Source organism: Panthera uncia, chromosome X, assembly GCF_023721935.1.
Source record: "Panthera uncia isolate 11264 chromosome X, Puncia_PCG_1.0, whole genome shotgun sequence".
In the NCBI taxonomy this organism is placed as follows: Eukaryota; Metazoa; Chordata; class Mammalia; order Carnivora; family Felidae; genus Panthera; species Panthera uncia.
Genome location: NC_064817.1, coordinates 34,029,805 through 34,050,695, shown reverse-complemented (window position 1 = coordinate 34,050,695; position 20,891 = coordinate 34,029,805).

The following is a 20,891-nucleotide window of genomic DNA, read 5'->3' as shown; positions in this document are numbered from 1 at the left end:
TTGTTTTTTAAGTTCATTTATTTATTTTGAGAGAGAGAGAGAGAGCGAACTGGGAAGGGGCAGAGAGAGAACAGAGAGACTCCCAAGCAGCCAGCCTCCACGCTGTCAGCACGGAGCCCCACGCAGGGTTTTTTTTTTTTTGGCCTGAGCCAAAATCAAGAGTCAGACGCTTAACTGACTGAGCCACCCAGGTGCCCCCATGCCCTTGCTTTTTGCACAAAATCTTACGCTGCCCCTCTGGGGGTCTGAAGAGCCAGATACCAAGTCCTGTGTGGACTCCGGGGGAGCTACAAATTGCCTCCCATCTTGGAAGCTCAGTGTCCTCGTCTGTAAAGGACTGAGCAGGACTTCCTGAAGTCTTCTGCTCCCAACCCTGGATGTACAGAAGATTCTGTGGGCTAGCCGATAAATGGCGTGGTGGTGGGCTAGAGGCCCAGGCCCAAGGGTGGGCGGGGCATTATTTCCAGGGACTTGAGACCGTTGGTTTCTGATGGATCAGCCTGTTCTATTTGGGATTCCCACTCCCCCCAAGGTCCCCCAATCCCGGAAGCATCTACATCAGCTGTCTGTGAGGCTGACTCTTATCTGACCAGGTTCTGGGCACATGGCTACTCCAGTTATCTATTTCTGCCTAATAAATCACTCCAATCCTGAGTGGCTTAAAACAACTGTTTTACTATATTTTATAATTTCATGGGTCAGGAATTCGGGTGGGGTTTGATTGCACACCTTTTCTCCTCAATTCATTGAGGGAGGTCTCGTTGGTATTCAGCCAACAGATGGATTGTTCTGGAGGCTTCACTCAGATATGTAGAAGTTTGGTGAGGCTGGCCGGCAGGCTAGGCTCAGAGTGGTCTTTCCTGTATGTGGTCTCAGAGTACTTGGTATTCTCATGTGATGGCCCAGGGCTCCAAAAATGAATGTTCCAGAGAACCGAGAAGTTGGTTAAAGCAGTCACAAGCCTGTCCAAATTCAGGGGGAGGCCAGAAATCCCACCTCTCATTGGAAAGAGTGTCAAAGAATGAAGGCCATGTTTTAAAAGCGTCTCAATGGCCCGGCTGTCCAAGTTTGCCCTCAGCCCTCCAAGCCCCCACTCCTTCTTCTATACTCCTTCTCCTCTACCCCCGGCCACACTCCAACCAGCGAGGCAGTCAATGCTCACCTCTCTCAGGAATGATCTGAAACCCTCATTCATCATAATTGTCGGAGTCCTCACGTGTTACTCCCCTGAGGGACATTTTCACTTGAAAACTTGTGGCCTGAGAATGGAGTGGCATAACCAAAGGAATGCATTGCTAATGGTGGAATTTCAGGCATTTACCACAGGCCAGTGGGGGATATATTTTTCGGCCAAGGGACTTTCCTGGTGCAGACAGCTGGCTGTTCAGTCTACTCTGAGCCCATAAACACCAAACTGTGATCACTGGGGCTCAGAAGGCGTCTTGGACAGTAGCTTCCACACAGTGGTTCCCCAGCCTTTACTGTGAATCAGTACCCAGATGATGCAGAAGGGGAGACGGTGATATTTCTGGGCCACTCTGGTGGCCAGCTCAGACTTACACAGATTTAGTGCTCTGCGGTGTAAAGGGGCAAGAATAAAGGGACTGGTGTGTACAGAATTCAAGTTTGCTTGAAAGTTAAAATATTTATGTAGCATTGGCTCCCTCAGAGCATCTCACCTTCTTTTCCTCGTTATTTTATTTCTTAGCACTAACCTGTATGTTAGAAACAAGGTATGTGTCAAAAACAGATTCTAGAATAATGATTTGATGTAGAATGAGGCAGGGGGAAAAACGTACACAGTTCCTGCTACACACACACACACACACACACACACACACACACATTTTCTCTCTTCCTGTACCACACCAGAACTTCGTTTATCTTATTAGTTTTCTTTGATTGGTTTAGCCTGATATCAGGATAAAGTGGGTGTGGCCAGTCTATTTCAGTTTTTCAGATACATTTCAGAAATTTCCACACCAGTTTCTTTTAACATCCCTCCCTTCCTGCCCCCAGTATTTTTAACCCAAAACTCATAGTCCTTAGTTTCCAGGGGAGAGGTAAAGAGACATCCGGGAAGTTTTGAAAGGAGGCACCAAAGACATCATGGGTAACTTTTTTTCTTTTTTTAAAGATAGAGGGAGAGAGAGAGAATCCCAAGCAGGTTCCACGCTGTCAGCTCCGAGCCTGATGCGGGGCTCAAACTCACGAACCATGAGATCATCATGACCTGAGCTGTACCAAGAGCCAGACGCGTAACCGACTGAGCCACCCAGGCGTCCCAACATCATGGGTAACTTTAAGTGAGCACTTACTATGTGCAGGCACTGTTCTGGGTGTGTTTCATGTTTTGACTCCATTTAACTGTCACAACGGCCCGGAGGAAAGTGCCAGAATTATCCCTACCTGACAGGTGAGGATTCTGAGGCATGGAGAAGTCAAGTAAACATACCAAAGACACAGAACAGGAAGTGGCAGAGGGGAGATTTGAACCCAGACCTTCTATTTCTAGTGCCTCTTAATCCACGGGACCACATATTGGTTCTGGTCCTCTGCCTTTGGCCTATACTTTTGGGATAAACTCAGGTCAAATTTAGGCCAAGGTTGATCTCAAATAGGTGAGGGGGCCTTGTGTTGTGTGGTGAGGAGGAAGTAACTAAGTAAAGCTGGTTTGGTGAGTATGGCCAAGGGTGGCTCTGCTTTTGAAGGGTGAGGGGCTCTGGGCTGCTGGGAAAATAAAACTAAGGCCCTTTGTCGCAAAATTCAGGCCAGGAGTTTGGATGGTGACGACAGTGACCTTTGCTCGGGTCTCTTTAGCCTTTATACCTGGTGGACCCTGTAGCCATAAGGGAAGCTCCATCGGCCTCATTTTGTAGATCAAATGCTTCTAGGAACACTTCTCCCAAGCTACACAAAGGCTGCCCATGTCATCAACCCTGGAAGGGCCGGAGCCCGGGTACAGGCCCATGCTCTGTGGTTTAGCAAAGAAGAGTTTCTGCCCGGACTTCATTTTGCAAACAGTGTTGGTTGTTCAGTTGAGAGCTATTGGCAGGAGCCAGGAAATGGTCCCGGCTTTGCTGTAACTTGCTGTGGGATCTTGGGCATCTCACTTATCTCTGAGTTTCTGTTTCTTCATCTAGAAACTTCCATTATTTGATCTCCAAGATCCCACCAGACCTGAAATCTTATGATTCCTAGATGAATCATAAAGGCGAGTCAAGGGGCGCCCGAGTGGCTCAGGCGATTAAGCGTTTGCCTCCTGATTTCTGCCCAGGTCATGACCTCACAGCAGTGAGATCGAGCCCCTTGTCAGCCCAGCGCGGAGCCTGCTTGAGATTCTCTCCCTCTCCCTCTGCTCCCCCATCTCTAAAAAAATAAAAACACAAATAAATAAAGGTGAGTCAACAAAACCTCTCAAGTCCCAGGATCAAGTTAAGCTGGAGAGAATAAGAGCATACAGGGAAGAAGTCGACCTACGATAGACAGTTTGGAAACAGGACAGGTAGATGAAGTTGTGATATTTCCAGTCTGTGCAACATTGTACCCACCAAAATGCCTCTCTGTTTTTATGAGAGTATGAGTCAAAACTCCTTTAATGGGGACGAATCTCTCATTGCATGATGATTTCCATCCAGAAAGATTTCAATGCAAACCCTCTTGGGAAAGACAATTATTTCATTGACTTAAATTTACACTAAGGTGTAAATGACTGACATGAGATTTATTCCAAAGAGTAGGTTTCAAAGGATGGAAGCCTGGGGCTAGAGCCCTGAAGACAGAGAGAAGAAAGACCACCACCAAGAGCAGGGGGCTACAAAAGAGTTCAATAACGCGATTAATCTGCAGTCCAACGTGGCCTTATCTACCACTGTCCCCCCCCCCCCCCCCCACCCCCTTCCCCCTTCTGACGCAGGAGGAGCCGCGTTGGTGAGATTTCTGGTTTCAAGAACCAGAGGAGACGCCGATCAAGCTGAGGTGCTGGGGAGGTACCCAGAGAAGCTGTGTCTGCCAAGCCTGCCTCGCGCCCAGGTAACCAGCCAGAAAGACGACCTTGTTTCCTCAAGGGCTGGGGAGGGAGACACGGTGCCCAGCTGGCCCGGAGCCCGAGGCAGAGGGGCACACGGAGGGAGGCCAGGACGTGCTGAGCTGGCAGGCTGGGCGCTGCCCGCGCACAGCCCCGCGTACATTTTGTGCCTTCAACGTCCTCACCTTGTAGGAAAGTAGTAGCCTGTGTTCTAACCGGCTGTCCCTGTGTGTGATGTTTCACATGATTTACTAAAGGGGGAGAACATTTGTTTCTTAACACAGACGTCCAGGAGAGCCTCTGTGATGAATGGCAGAGGATTCGGCAGGGAGGCTGCTGGGAGCCCTGGTCCTGGTGGCGGCCACAATGCTCTGGGCCTCGAAGAGGGACGGAAGAAGGGGCCGGAGCCCAGGCGCCCCTGAGGGGAGACAGAGCCAAGGCTGGAGGAGGGACCGGGCCACTTGCGCTTGTCCCCATGCCCTGTCGGTCCAGATTCAAGCGGAGGACCCCCACCACCGGCGGGTCACAGAGATCCCTAGCAAGCCAGGGGCCAGGGTGGCCCGAGGGCACAGGCGGGAATCAGACCACAGGGCCTAACTGAGCGAGCCGCTCCAGCTGTGTTTCTGTTTTCTCACTTACCAGGCAGGGATCATTCCTGCCGTTGTGAGGCCTGGTGTGCCGATCACGTCGAGCACTCAGTACGCAGCGAGCGCGCAAGGGCTGAGAGCCGCAGCCACGAAGTATCCTCGCCCACAGAAGGTCACGTGCTTCGGGATCGCGTGGTGTACGTTACCCCCTCTGCCCTCCTCCTCCTCCCTTCCTCGGCCCCTGCCCCACCCCCTTGGCTTCTATTCCTCACCTTTTTTTCCCTCTGCACCCACTCGGAAACCCTGGCTTTGCCGCGTCTTCTGGCTGAGCCCCGGGGTGACGGCGCTCACCCAGCCCCGGGCGGCACGCAGGGTGCTGGGATGGTTTCCAGGCAACACTGGCCTTTTGGGAGCCTGTGGCCGGCGGGCGGGGCTCTGGAGGGGTCCGGAGGCTGAGGTTTGATATGAGCCTTCTGCCAGTGCAGCTGTCAGAACCAGGGCTGGGGAACATCCAGACGGGAGGGCGAGCGTGGCCGGACCCCAAGCTCCAGACGCTTCCAGTCTCGGCGGCAGCGGCCGCGGCAGGTGCCGGGACGGCCAGGCCGCCGGGCAGGCGGCAGGGACCCACAAAACCTGGCTGCCTGAGGGGTGTGCCGCTGGGGATATAGAAGGGCGGGGGGCAGCAGGGCCCCAGGCCCCATGAGAGGAGCTCAAGACTCTGAAGGGTTGTGAAGGCACACGGAAACCGAGGTGGCCCTCCAGTCCCTTTGGAAGTAGCTAGGGGATGATGTGGGCAGCACAAACACAGAACTCCCTTCAGGAGCTCGTGTCCGAGGCAGGAACTTGGTCGTGAAGACTCGTTTCCAGAGAACTGGGCTCAAGGTAGGAGAGACAGAGCTGGCCCCTGCCTCACCCAGGGGGGATGGCACCACGTAAGGGCAAGAGCTTGCTGACGGCCTGTCGGACGGAGGCGGACCTCTCAGTAAAGCCAGTCGCTGGCACAGCTCCAGGTGCACAATGCACGCTTAATAAATAAGCATCCACACCGGCACCGCGGGGAATTTCTCGAGAAGCACTGTGGTGATGTCACCTTTACCAGCAGACAATCCCACGGTTTTTAGTTTGTTCCCCAACCCCGAGGCCATGAAGTGCTCTAGCGCTCTGGCTTGGGAACTCCACGGACAAAGCAGAAAAACCTGGGCCTCCGTGGAGCAGAATTTGCCCATCCTGGATTATGTGGTTAGGCTTGCAGAACGAAAGGAGGATTCTTCCGTGGCAAGATCATTTCTACAGCACAGTGGCAAGAGCAGCGAGAGACCGTCTCCGGCGTCCTATTTATGAAAACAATAGCTCAAGTTTATGGTATTCGCGGTAACCACAGACATGTCACTTCTCCCCATACCCTCTCTCCACACACCTATAAACACACACACACACACACACACACACACGCACGTACGTATAAATATATTAATATTGAAGCACACATGCATATACATACACACACACATAAACACACATGTGTATAAACACACACACAAATACATGCAAATATATACACATATACACATACACACGTGTAGAAACACATACATCAACACACACATATATAAATAGACACGCATATGGGGCGCCTGGGTGGCTCAGGCAGTTAAGCATCTGACTCTTGGTTTTGGCTCAGGTCATGATCTCACGGTTCGGGCCCCGTGCCTGGCTCTGCGCTGATGGGGCGGGGCCTGCTTGGGATTCTCTCTCTCTCCCTGTCTCTCTGCCTCTCCACTGCTCTCTCTCTCTCTCTCAAAATGAATAAATAAACTAAAAAAATATATACACACATATAAAAATGCACACCTACATGTAAATACACACATACACACACAAACACATGCATATATAAATCCACATGTATATACACATACACACGTATAAAAACACACATGTAAACGCGTATAAACACACACACACAAACACACACACAGAAACGCATATACACACACCCAAACACCAAACACAAGTACAAACTCACAGAAAGGCACACAGAAACGCAGACACACAGATTCAGAGACACGCACGAACACAATACCACCCGCATCTCTATGAAAATGTAGAGTGTTGGTTTGGAGAAGGAAAGCCGACTAACACAACCTGCTCTCTAGGAAGTAACTGTGGTTGGAGCCTCTCACTGGTACTGGGTCAAAAACTCTCAGCCCAGGGGCGCCTGGGTGGCTCAGTGGCTCACTTGGTTGAGCATCCGCCCCCTGATTTTGGCTCATGTCTCGATCCCAGGGTCCTGGGATCGAGCCCTGCGTTGGGCTCCATGCTGAGCGTGGAGCTTGCTTGAGATTCTCTCTCTTTCAGGGCACCTGTGTGGCTCAGTCGGTCGAACGTCTGACTCTTGATGTTGGCTCAGGTCATGCATGGTCTTACAATCATGGGATTGAGCCCCCTGTCAGGTTCCACACTGAGCGTGGAGCCTGCTTGGGGTTCTCTCTCTCCCCCCCCCCCACCCTTCTTTGCTCTTTCTCAAAATAAATAAACAAATAAAGTTAAAAAAGAAAATATTCTCTCTCTTCCTCTGCCCCCTCCCCTGCTCATGCTCTCTCTTTAAAATAAAAACAAAACCACCAACTCTCAGTCCAGTTCCGGCAGCTTCCAGCTCTTTTCTGGATTCCATGGGATAAAGGAAAGAGAGAGGTTGGGGCACCTGGGTGGCTCAGTCGGTTAGGCGTCCGACTTCGGCTCAGGTCATGATCTCCCGGCTTGTGAATTCGAGCCCCACATCAGGTTCCGTGCTGACAGCTCGGAGCCTGGGGCCTGCCTCGGATTCTGTGTCTCCCTCTCTCTCTGCCCCTAACCCACTCGCATTCCGTCTCTGTCTCTCTCAAAAATAAAGAAAAACGTTAAAAAAAATTAAAAAAAAAAAAAGGAAAGAGAGATGAGTCTCACTGGCCCTGCCTGGCTCTTCATTCCAAGACTTCAGAGGTAGTGGGCTGTTGGCAGAGGTGAGCTGGTGTGCTGACTGCAATAATTTACAATAAAAATAAACGCTTGCTACCGCACTGGCAAAAGAGAAGACTCTATCAGGACCAGTGTTTCTGTTGAACGGGGAAAAATGCAGCTGCCTCTGAGGCACTTCCATTTTGGGGATAGGAAAGGAATTGTACCACTCAGGGTTCAGTGCAAGAAACAGAAACTTCTCCAGGGGCACCTGGCTGGTTCAGGTGGTGGAGCCTGCGGCTCTGGATCTCAAGGTCGTGAGTTTGAGTCCCACGTTGGGTGTAGAGATTCCTTAAAAAAAAAATTAAAACTTGGGGTGCCTGGGTGGCTCAGTCTGGTTAAGGGTCCAATTCTTGATTTTGGCTCAGGTCAGCAGGGAAGTTGGTGCTTACGGGATCATCCGAAGGTGTGTTCATTCCCTGAAACCACCAAACCAAATGACCACAGACTGAGTGACTTAAAACAACAGACATGGATTCTCTGCACCATTCTGGAGGCCAGGACTCTGAAATCAAGGTGGGGCCATGCTCCCTCTGGAGGCTCTATGGGAGAATCCTTTGCCGCTCCCAGCTTCTGCTGGCTGCCGGCTTTCTTTGGGACTGCCTCACTCCACCCTGCCTCTGTCTTCACACGGCTTTCTCCTCTCTGTGTTTTCTCCCCATGTGTCTGCCATACGGGCTCCTGTCGTTGGGTTTAGCACCCACCTAGGTAATCCAGGATGATCTCATCTCAGGATCTTAACTCGATCACATCTGCAAAGACCCTTTGGCCAAATAAGGTCCCAGGCACAGGTTCCAGGGGTTAGGACATGGCTGTGGCTTTTGGGAGACCACCATTCAACCCACTCCCGAAGGGCCGTTGTGAAAACTCTGGTCTGGGTCTCCAGGAACGACTCCCAGGACCCTGCGGGATCACCAACGGAGACAGCGTGTTTACAAACCCACAGCCGTGAGTCTGGAATTGGGAAGTGAGATCCACTGCTCCAGCAACTGTCTCTGGACACTGACAAAACCAGTGAGCGGACACGGGAATGCTGCTCCAGAAAATTCTGTGTTTCTTGAGCCCATCAGTTGCCAGGCAGACTTGACTCCACAGAGCAGATGGCTGTGGTGAGATCTTGATTGTTGTGCAGCTAGCCCTCACTCATTTAATTTCTAGGATAACCTGCCAATTTTCATTTGAGGAGCCACCCTGTATCGGCCATCGTTGGCTGCGTAACTATCCCCAAACTTCACGACGTCAAACAAATAACAACTCGTTGGTTTTTATGGTTCCGTGAGTTGACCAGGCTCAGCAGGGTGATTCTTCTGCTCCTCCTGGTGTCTGGGACATATTGCTGGGTGCTGGCTGGGAGATCAGCTGGGGATATTGGCCACAGCTCCTTGATTCTCCCCCACAAGGGGCCTCTCCACATGGCTTCTTGGGCTTCATGACAGCATTCCATGAGAGTGTGTCCCAAGTATGCACAAGCAGGATCCACAGATTTCCTTAAGACCCAGCCTTGAAATTTACAGTGTTATGTCTACCATGGTTTTTTTTGGCCAAAACGAGGCACAAGGCTGGCCTCGATTTGAGGGGACGGGAAACGGACTGTACGTCTCAGTGGGAGGAGTGGCAAAGAATCTGTGACTACTAGCGATTCACTACTCCCCCTGATCTGTTCTCAAGCCACGTGGTTCTGGTGGAGGTGACATCCCTACTTGGAGTGGCCCGTGACTCATGCCTGGCCTGTCAGAACACCTTTTCCCCAGCATCGGGGATTGGATGCGGGATGGCCACGTGATCCAAGCAGGCCAAAGTGGCAATCAGACTCACTCTGGGGGCTTGCTAGAGCTCTCAGGACAATATCGTCTTTACTTCCCATGCCGCACTTGAACCAGAGTGAATAGGAGGAGATACTGCCGCCATCTTGCTGTCACCAGGGAGTCTCAGAAGGAAGCCAGAGCCAGGAGGAGAGAGAGGGAGAAACTGGGTCCAGATGACACTGTTCACTTCCTGAACACAGCAAAGCTTCGTCTGACTTGGACAGCTTATGGGCATCCCCGAACTGATCCTGCCACCAGGAAAATGTGCCAGGGAAGTAGGTTGGGGCTCCACCTGTCCTTGCTCAGGTGAAGTCTGACCGGCTGTGTGGTCATTTACTAGGAAGCGGGTACACATACAGTGCCGTGACCTGTTCCTATAGGCTGGGTCATGTCCCACTCTGTCCTTGAGCGTTCCAGTGGGCGCTCTGCGTGCGGAGTTCACTCTGAGGCACACGCGATGATATCCTTGTGGCAGGGTCAGCCAAACTTCTGGGGGGATCAGGCACCACAGTCCTCTGAAAGTGGGGAGTTGACAGAGGACCAAATGAAATTCCAGATTAGCCTTGTGCCTACCAGGGCACGGAACCTGTAACCTTGAACCATATATCTTAATGTTTCCAAGATCTCTATGTTAATTAAGGGCCCCTCTGGTGTAGATTTAGGTAGCCATTTCTAGAGTGTAGGTTCCTGATTTAGGCTTTTCTTTTCAAGTTTATTTATTTTATTTTTGAGAGAGAGAGAGAGAGAGAGAGAAACAGAGAGAGAATGAATCCCAGACAGGCTCTGTGCTGTCAGCCCAGAGCCCGATGAGGGTCTCGAGCCCACGAACTGTGGGATCTTGACCTGATTAGGTTTTTCTAATTGCTAACTACTGCCCCTATGGTAAATATACTTACACACACACACACACACACACACACACACACACACCACTCTGCACATATACAGATGTTTTAGAGTGAATTGTCTCACAAATAATATAACACCAGTCTGGTTTTTGTAACAAGCTCACTTTCCCCTTGAGTGCACTGAGTAGGAAAGGAGATGACTAACAATGAACTCTGAGCCAATGCCGGGAGGCTCTGCGATGTGAGGGACCCCCAATCTGGGGTCCATGGAGAGGTGTCAGGGTATCCAGGAACCCTCCGAATCATAAGGAAACCTAATTGTATCGCTGCACATGTACATTTGGGGTGTGGAGGCAGGGAGAATGTGGCAGCTTCTATCAGATTCTTGGATTTTCCGGAGACCCAAAGGCGTTTAGAATCTCTGAACTAGGCACGGTCGGGGAGAGGAGGTATAAAGAAACAATTTGCCTGGAGACAGCCTGGGGAAACTTGAGCAGTTTCCTGGTACAGTCAGATCGAAAGGTCTACGACTCGTATTCTGCAAAGAAGATTGCAAAATAATCATGGAAGGTCAGAGAGCGGGTTCAACCTGGAGCTTTTCAGAAGCAATGGCGTTTTTGGAATATTTTTATTTTTCATTTTTAAAAGTTTTAAACTCTAGGAAAAACCACATACTGTAAAATTTACCGTCGTAACCATTTTTTAATGTCACTTTTGACTGCCTTGTGTCTTTATTTATTTATTTACTATTTATTTTCTAATGTTAGAGAGAGAGAGCACGAGCGCCAGAGCAGGGGAAGGGCAGGGAGAGCCGGAGACACAGAATCGGAAGCACGCTCCAGGCTCTGAGCTGTCAGCACAGAGCCCGACCTGGGGCTCGAACCCACGAACTGTGAGATCATGACCTGAGCCGAGGCTGGAGGCTTAACCAACTGAGCCCCCCAGGAGCCCCCCATCTTAACCCCCCCGCTACCATCACAGCCCTTGGCAACCACCCTTTTACTTTCTGTCTGTAGGAATTTTCCTACTCTCGGAGACCTCATATAAGTGGAGTCATGCCGTATTTGTTCTTTCATAGCTGGCCTATTTCACTTAGCAGAATGCTTTTAAGGCTTATCCGTTGTTGTAGCACGTCTCAGAAGTTTCTTCCTTTCGAAGGTTGAATAATATTCCCTTGTGCAGGTGACCACATTTTGTTTACCATTCATTCAACCATCGATGGACACTTAGGTCGCTTCTGCTTCTTGGCTGCTGTGAATGAGACTGCTGTGAACACGGGTGTGAGAAATATCCCTTTGAGTCTCTGCTTTCAATTCTTTTGGATAAATACCCAGAAGTGGAATTTCTGGATCATATGGTAGTTCTATTTTTAATTTTTTGAGGAACCATCATACCGTTTCCAGAGTAGTAGAAGCAGTCGTGTTTTTAGCTGAACCCAGAGCAGGGTCACTCAGAGAGAGTAAGGTGCAGAAATTCTGGTCTTTTTAAAAATAGCTTTTCTTTCTTTCTTTCTCTTTCTTTTCTTTCTTTTCTTTCTTTCTTTCTTTCTTTCTTTCTTTCTTTCCTTCTTTCTTTTTCTTTCTTCCTTCCTTCCTTCCTTCCTTTTTATTTTTATTTCTTTTTCGTATGTGAAGGCAGTACGGGGTAGTGTTTGGGGCAGGTACAGAGAGTTGGATTCTAATTTCCCTCCACGACCGACCAGCTGGTTCCGTGACAATGTCTTTCCTCCGTTATCTACTCAGCTATGAAGTGGGTAATAGCAGTGCTCAGGTCACGGGACTGTCCTAAAAATTACATAGGATCACGTATAGGTCGCCAAGGATAGAGACCCAGGGGAGACGGTTCTCTTGTTCAGGAAAACATTTCCCTGTTTTCACGAAGAAGGCTCGGAGCCAGGCAGCGTCCAGAGCGGAGAGGTTGGGACAAAGGGTGATAACTTGCCTGGGAACAAAGTAATAAGAATTGTGAGTTTTCCACAGGCAGGCTGAGGCTCCCCCATGCTGGCCTAGGAGAATTGAAGGGAGAAAGGCCCCGGGAAGGAGGGGAAGGAAACCCCCAAATGGTGCCCCCCAGGCAGCTGAGAAGAGAGAAGGCCACGCATGGCTGCCTAGTGAGGGGAGATGGCTAGGAAATTGTAGGACCTTTCATCTGAAATTGCTCATGATGTAATTACCTCCCATCACTTCTAAACCTTCCATAAAAGGATGCTGCGTTCCATATGCAAGGGGGACGTGCAATCATGTTTTTTTTTTGTTTTTGTTTTTTTTTTTAACAAGCATGTATTCGGGGCCGACCGTGTGCCAGACACTGGTACGATCGCTTCCCAGATATTGACCCTCGGAAGAACCAGATGAGACAACGGGGGCCCGGGGCAGTTAAGTGACTCCTGCAAGGCGTCCGGGTGGCTCGGCGGGAGGGCTGGGATCCCAGGGCAGGCCTCCTGGCTCCAGAGTCCCCACTCGAAGGTCCTCTGCTGATTCCGCCTTTCCAGACGGGGAGGCAGGAGCATGACGGATGAGAAGGAGGTGCTGCGGGGGGTAGAGGCAGCGGCAGCCAGGGAAGGGGGATGATGTGGAGGCCACGCATGTTCGGAAATCGTCTGGCGCGGGCTTCAGACACGGGGGCCCACCCAGATATGAAGGAGGAGAACTTGGGGCTATGTGATTACACGGGTGGGCCTGTTGGTCAGCACCGCCTTCCCCGGTCTTCTGATGACCCTGCCCCCTTCGAGTTGAACACCTTTGGCAACAAGGTCAGCATTCAGCTTCCTGCTCCCGCCGGGGTGCCTGGAAGGCTCCCTCGGCCACGTCTCTCTCCAGACCCCATAACTGACGCCTCCAGGAGTGGGACCGCCCCCGGACAGCCAGGAGAACTTCCCCACAGTCCAAGTGAGTCCTGGGCCCTCCCCGAGGGCAGGGGAGGCAGACCTCTCCCCGAGGCCACCCTTCACAAGTGTGGTTGCTGAGGTGGCCGACCGCCCTGCCTCCCCCCATCTTGATGCCCGTGGAGGGGCTTTGGAGTCAGGTGTGGTGTGGGCATCAGAGACTCTCAGCAGGGCTCACGTCCTGAACTGGTGCTTGTGTATGTGTGATGGAGAAAGAGAGACAGAGACAGAGACAGACAGAGAGAAGGTACAGCATCACACATCACATCACATCCCTCCTCTCGGTCAAGGTCTCTCTTTGGACAATTCTTCACAGATCTCTTCCCTTCCCGGAGGTTCTATTGTGTGTGTCTCTTCTGCCTGTCTCCCCACCTCCAAAATGACAAAAGAAAACAAAGGAGGTGAAAAGGAAAAGCAAGAGAAAGAGGCAAAAGGAAGAGACAGGGAAAGAAGAACCCCTTCCCTCCCCTCGGTCAAGGTCAATACCCTTGACTTTCTGGGCGGTTCCGGCCGTTGCTGCCTCCAGCCTTTATCGTCTCATCTCTCTGATGGTTCAAGTCCCCAGAACAAGGTCTGGGGCACCTTTCTGGGGCACAAGTGGGCAGCCAGCAGGCAGCAAAGAACTCAAGAGAGGAACAAGGAAGTATTTTGATGCTTTGAATATTTGATTTCAGAACAGACCGATGGTCAGGTAAACACTGTAAGTGTTCGCGAGTGGGCGGAGTAACCAAGTTCTAGAGAACACTTCCTGTACACTCCATGGGCCCGTTCTCTGTCTCCTCACTCAGTCCTCGTACCCGCCTCGCAAAGATTAATTTCTCGTCAACAGTCAGCCGGAAGATCTCAGGAGTGTGTGCTCTCGAAACGAGTTGTTTTTCATCTGAAAACTGGGGACTTTTGCTTGAGAAACAAAGGCCTACGTCACAGATGTGGCAATGGGGTGTGGGCATGTGAGGCGAGGCGTGGGGGGGTTCTTCTGGAAGACAGTAACTCTGAGGAAGAGCCCCTCTGCTACAGCGGACCTCTGCCCAGCACGCAGAGCACACGGATACCCACCCCCCCGCCAAATGCAGAGACCCCTGGGTAGAATCTTCAGGGGGGCAGGCCCTCTTTATTAGGCCTGCTTTGGATCCTCTGCCCCTGCCCTGCTTGCTCTCTCTCTCTCTCCCTCTGCATTAGTTATGGCGCACGCAGGCTGTGTAATCATCAACAGGCCTCCAATACGTGCTGATAGGGAAAGATCTCACCGTTTGAGGGGCATTCCTTCCCCAGTACCTCCAGCCAGCCTGAAGTGCCACGGAGCATCTCCTTGGCCAGAGATCACGCTCACGCAGAAACATGCAGAGAGAAGCAGGCTTTGGGCGACAAGTCTGCAAGCGCGTCTCAGGGTGGGTGGGGGTGACGCAGGGAGCGTGAGCGAGCACGACAGCACCTGCTGTGGCCCCGTATTCGTGTATTCAAAAAATTTAAATGTACACGTATTATAGATGTGCTTGGAAAAATTCTAGGGATGTGGGCCCGGAGACCTAGGGTGTAGGTCGCCAAGAGGCACTTGTCACCTTGAACCCTTCTGCAGTATTTGTTTGCATTAAAAACAAACAAACAAACAGACGCACGTATGACTGAAATAATCGAAAAACCGATTAATCATTTGAAAACTGCTCTCTGTACAGCTACCAAAGCCCCGACCTCAGTTTCTGCTTTCCTGGAGTCTCTTTTAGGATCAAACAATAATTCCTTGCATGTCTTATGTGCTGTCTGTCACCAAGCACATCACAAGTCACCCGACACGTGCAACGGAAGCCGAGCCCTGTGACAACCCAGGGAAGTGGCAATGAAGTTCCACCTTTTGAGAGGGGGGAACTAAGACTTAAAGAACATAACTTCGATTTGCTCAAGGTCAAACAAGAGTGTGGTTCCATGAGTGGAATCAGAATTTGAACCAGGGCCACCTGCGTGGCTCAGTCGGTTATTAAGCGTCCGACTTCGGCTCGGGTCATGATCTCACGGTTTGTGGGTTTGAGCCCCGAGTCGGGCTCTGCAGTGCGCATGGAGCGTGCTTGGGATTCTCTCTCTCCCTCCGCTCCTCCCCAACTTGTGCTTGCCCGCTCTCTCTAAAAAAAAAAAAAAAAAATTAGAAAGGAAGAAATATATGTTGAAGTCTGAACCCCTTAGTACCTCAGAATGTCATTTAGAGACGGGGTCTTTACAGAGGTAATCCAGTTAAAATGAGGTCATGAGGGTGGGACACACAGGGACAATGCCACGTGAGGATGAAGGCCAAGATCAAGGTGACGCTTCTGCAAACGAAGGAACACCAAAAATTGCCCGCAAACCACTAGAACCTAGGAGAGAGACCTAGAACAGCTTCTCCCTAGTAGCCCTTAGAAGGGAGCAATCCTGCCGACACCTTGATGTTAGTCGCCCCGTCCCCAGAACCGGGAGACGGCACATTTCTACTGTTTCTTCGTTCACCGCACAGAGATCAAGATCTAGAACATCACCACCCTCTCAGATGGTTCCTTCCTGCCTCTCAGTCCACAAGTAACTGCTTTTCTGATTTCTGTTACCGTAGGTTACTTTAGCCTGGTTTTGGACTTCGCCCACATTCGGCATGGGAGAATTGTCTACTTCCTTTTTGTTTCTCGTTTGAGAGAAAGAGAGAGAGAGAGAGAGAGAGAGAGAGAGGGAGCGAGCGCGGGGGAGGGGCAGGGAGAGTGGGAGAGACAATCCCAACCAGGGTCTGCGCCATCCGCTCAGACACAGGGCTCGATCTCATGACCCCGGGGATCGTGAGCTCCGAAATCAAGTCGGACGCTTAACGGGCTGAGCCACCCAGGCGCCCCTGTCCATTCTGCTTCTGCTGAACGTCTGACTTGTCCCTAGTAACCAGTAGCATATGAAATTCAGTTGTTACATATCCGTACCTGCGCTTAGTATTAGTTTGGATTTGTCTGGATGTATTAGTCATTCTGGTGGACATAGTGGTTTGAATTTACATTTCCCGGATGACCAATGCTGTGGAGACCTTTTCCCGCACTCACTGACTTCTCCTTCCTTTTGATTAGCACCGCATCCCCCCCCCCACACACACACACACACTTACCTCTCTCTTTAAGCCCCTCCTTTTCTTATTTAAGTCACCCAAGCACAGGGAGAGGGGGCCCCCTTGGAGCTTAGCAAAGCCAAGCGCGTTCCCTTTTGCCTGTGTCTGTGTTCTGTCATGGTCTCGAAGTGCCACGAATGTCGAATGTCGCTGCCCCTACACAGATGGGCCCCAGCAGGGTCGCTGTGCGTGCGTATAAGGAATGCGGTTTTCTGTATGCTGGCCTTGCCTGGTCTGCCTACCTTGCAGAATGATTTTCCATTACATAAGACTCTGCAAAAGGCCTTGAGTTGCCGAGAGGAAAGGCACCGCATAAAATGCAAACTAACAAAAGCATTGATATCAAAGAATGGGGGAAATCCATCATGCCCCTGTCACTGGAAGAGGCCCATTATCTGATGGCTGCTGGCAGACTCGTCCCCACCTAACCTAAAAGGCAAGATCTGCAGGCTATAAACAGCTTCCTGGCCCCCAGCCTGGCCAAACACTCAATAATTTGCCTATCAATTAAGCCCAAGGAGAGGGGGAGAAAGGGTGTGAGCTAGAGAGACGGAGAAAGGCAGGCAGTTGAGCAGAAACTGCTGGTTGGTCGCAAACCCTCTTGGATTAACCTTATCCTAGGCTCTTCCTAAGGACTCATTTAGAAGTGTTCAGTTTCCGCGTCCATGAAATGGGCCTAATTGAACTGAAGAGCACTTAGCTCCTGCTTTGCGGAGATGATAAAGATCAATTGCATAAAAAGCACAAAGCGGCGGTTGGCAGTTGCCGAAGGAAGCAAGGGGCCAAAACCCAAATGCTCAGGTCAGATTTCACAGTGGGGCCAAGGCCAGCATAAGGAGCCTGTGATTTTGGAGGGATGGCCGTGGGGGTGTGTGAGCCTGGGGAGCAGGTGAGATCGATGGCCTCCCTAACTTCCAACCTGCTAAACAAACCCAAATCTAATTCAAATGTCTGCCCAGTTGGGAGGCAAATCTTTACCGTTCTAACCCAATCAATGGTAATCCGCCAGAAACTGGTTTTGGGGGTGGGGGTGGGGGTGGGCTCCCTTATTCCTGGGAAGGCAAGTCTGGAAACACCCCTGATATTCTGCAGGCCTAACCCGGTACAGCGGGACTTTTTCCTCACTGGTCAGTGCCCTGCTGTACTGGTTGTTGAATGTTTTGAATATGATCTGTGGCTGGGACAGTTCTTCGCTAGTAGCAGGGTCAAGAGGATCACAGAGAAGAGGGGCCTTGAAGAACCATCTCGGGGACCTCCCTGTCTGGGGGCTTTCTGCCAATCGCAGCCAAGAGCATCCTGAGGAAGCAGCTGCCTAGAGATGATTTTAGAACCAGAGCAGTTGAAAAGTCCCCCTAACTGAGGGCAGTTGGAACAGTAAGGCCTACCTGTCTTAAACCACCCGTCAGAGTCTATGCACAACAGGGTGCGGGCATGAACTGGTGAACAGAGCCCCCCCACTCCCCGGGGTTTGCCCGCTCCTGGCCCAAGGCATCTCAGGGCACGTGCGTGAGCTAGGGGTGGGGGCCCCTTCTCCCCTATCAAGAAGAGACCACTAGAAAAGCAGAGCTCTCCGTTTGGGTTTGGTGGAGAAACCGAAGACACAGAGATCCTGCTGGAGGGGGGACGGGGGGGGGGCAGGGCCAGAGCGCACGCGGGGGGCGGGGGGGGCTCCGACGCAAGGAGAATAAACCAAGACTGAGACCATTCCGCGAGCACTCTACGTCGCCCTAACAGCCACAACCATGCGGAAGCTTTCAGTTCATACAGCACGTTTAACTCCTCGGTGTTCACGGATACGCACTGGCTCACAGCCTGCTAGGGTTTCAGGGGCCCGAGTAATGACCTTAGATGGGGAGATAGATACTCAGAGGGGTCGAGTTACTTCCTCTGTGTCACACAGCTAGGGAATGGCAGAGACGGGGCTCGAAACTGGGGTGCAGGGCTTGACATCCGACTCCCCTTCCGCTCCCCATGGGGCTGCGGGGCAGGGGCAGGAGGGCCACGGGAGGCGGGCGTTGGGAAAGTTATGGTCTTGGACTGGCTGACCAAATGGAGCTCACGAAGGGTGAATAAGTCCTAGAAGACACAAGAGGGAGTCTCAGAGGTTGGCCTCCTATTTCTGAAGGTGCTTCCTTCCCTTGTTCCTGGACTCTGGGCTGTAAGGAGACAGCACTTGGAAGGAGACAAGTACGGGGTAACTGCACATGTCACTTGTCTCCACCCGAGTCTTTATTTTGACTCAGAGCCAACCTTGACTTAAGGCTCAGCGTTCTTGGTGTACCCCAGAGAGACTCTGCTGGCTCCCAACGCATGTGTAGGCCATGCGGGTTGTAACAATGGATTCGCAGGAAGGTGGGGGAGAGGCTTACACTGCACATCCGGGGTGGGGGGCAACTTTAACACGGATACAGTGTGACGGGTACCCCTGGCACAATCCACTGCAGAAGAAATACAGATTCTCATCATAAACAGTCTCAGCAGACATTGTCAGGGCCCTGCCCACAACTCCTTAGCCACCCTAGAGGCCACCTACAGGCGGCTCCTGGACACAGTGACTGTCCTGGGTTGGTCACTGGTACAGAGTAGGGCAAAAGTGCTGGGAGCTTAACATCCTAGGATCAACTCTTTTTAAAAAAAAAATTTTTTTTAATGTTTATTCATTTTTGAGAGACAGAGAGAGACAGAGCATGAGTGGGGAAGGGGCAGAGAGAGAGGGAGACACAGAATCCGAAACAGGCTCCAGGCTCTGAGCTGTCAGCACAGAGCCAGACGCGGGGCTCGAACCCACAAACTGCAAGATCAAGACCTGAGCCGAAGCCAGACGCTCAACCGACGGAGCCACCCAGGCGCCCCAACTCTTTTTTTTTTTAATGTTTATTTATTTTATTTCTTTCTTTTTTTTTTTTTTCAACATTTTTTATTTTATTTTTGGGACAGAGAGAGACAGAGCATGAACTGGGGAGGGGCAGAGAGAGAGGGAGACACAGAATTGGAAACAGGCTCCAGGCTCTGAGCCATCAGCCCAGAGCCTGACGCGGGGCTCGAACTCGCGGACCGCGAGATCGTGACCTGGCTGAAGTCGGACGCTTAACCGACTGCGCCACCCAGGCGCCCCAATGTTTATTTATTTTAGAGGGAAAGAGAGAGAGAGAGAGAGCAAGCAGGGGAGGAGCAGAGAGAGGCGGACAGAGGATCCAAAGCAGGCTCTGCTCTAAGAGCTGAGAGCCCGACGTAGGGCTTGAACTCACAAACCATGATCACGACCTGCACCGAAGTTGGTCGCTCAACCGACTGAGCCACCTAGGCGCCCCCCCTAGGATCAACTCTTGATTGATGAGGGAAGGAAGCTAGTGCATAAATAGCATAGCTTCACTGCTCTTGGGTCAACAACTCTGGAGAAGGACCCCCCCTCCCCCCCAGAGTCTCCTGGGGGCTCTGGCACAATCAAGCTGCAGATGCCCACCTGCTCCTCCACACACCCCCTTATTTATGTGTTTCCTTCCCCTGCCTGTGTCTCTTGCCCAGTCCCTGACTGCGCTTCTTGGGGTCACCTCCCCAAAGCACCTACACCCAAGTCTTTGTGTTAGGCTCTGCTTTTAGGGGAGACTGAGACTAAGACAGTTTCCAGGTCCTCCCTTTGCCTGACAACTGCCAACAGCACCTTCCCCCCCATCACCTCCCCGGCCCACAGAGCACCCCTCCCTAGCCCCAGTCATCTTAGGTGCAGCTTCTTCTCTCCTGGATCTCACCCCCCAGCCGAAGTCCCCTGTTGACAGCAATCCTGCCCTGCCCGGTTCTCTCCACCACCCCCATCCACCACCATCACAAGGGCAGAATTTCCCTCGAAACTTAAGGAAATGGGGAAGTCTACCCTCAGATCTCCCTCTCATCGCAAGGAAGGAGTCTAGACGTTCCCCTTCCTTTTCTTTATTTATTTATTTATTTTGGGGGGGAGGGGCAGAAAGAGACAGTGGGACAGAGAGAATCCCAAGCAGGCTCCACACTGTCAGTGCAGAGCCCAGCTCAGGGCTCAATCTCACAAGCCGTGAGATCATGAGCTGAGCCAAAATCAAGGGTCGGACGTTTAACCAACTGAGCCACCCAGGTATCCCTAGACCTTCCTCTCCCTTAAACCTGGGTGAGCTCTGTGACTTCTTTGACCAATAAAATATGGCGGAAGGAACACTGCACCTTAAGAGCCTGGCAGGTTCCACTTCCTGTGTCTTGGAATACTCACTCTTAGAGCTGCCACGAAAGGAGTCCTCCCGCCCCCAGACACACTGTGTGGAGAGGCCCTGAGGTGGCGTGAACAGGGAGAGCAGCCCTGGAAGCCTAGCCTTGTGGACTTTCCTGCCAAGGCACCAGACGTGGTCCACCTTGACCCTCTAGACCAGTCAAGTTGCTAGCAAATACCACTGAGCGATCACAGCAGATGCCGTGAGAAGCAAAAGAATCACCCCGTTGAGCCCTGCCCAAATTCTGACCCCCCCAAGTTGTGAGCTGTGATAAAAGAGTCTTCTTTTGAAGCCACTAGATCTGGGGGCGGGGGGGTCACTTATTATGTAGCAATAGATGCCTGGAACAGCAGGCATGGAAGAAATTGATACTGAATGAAAGAGAAGAGGAAGGGAGGGGAG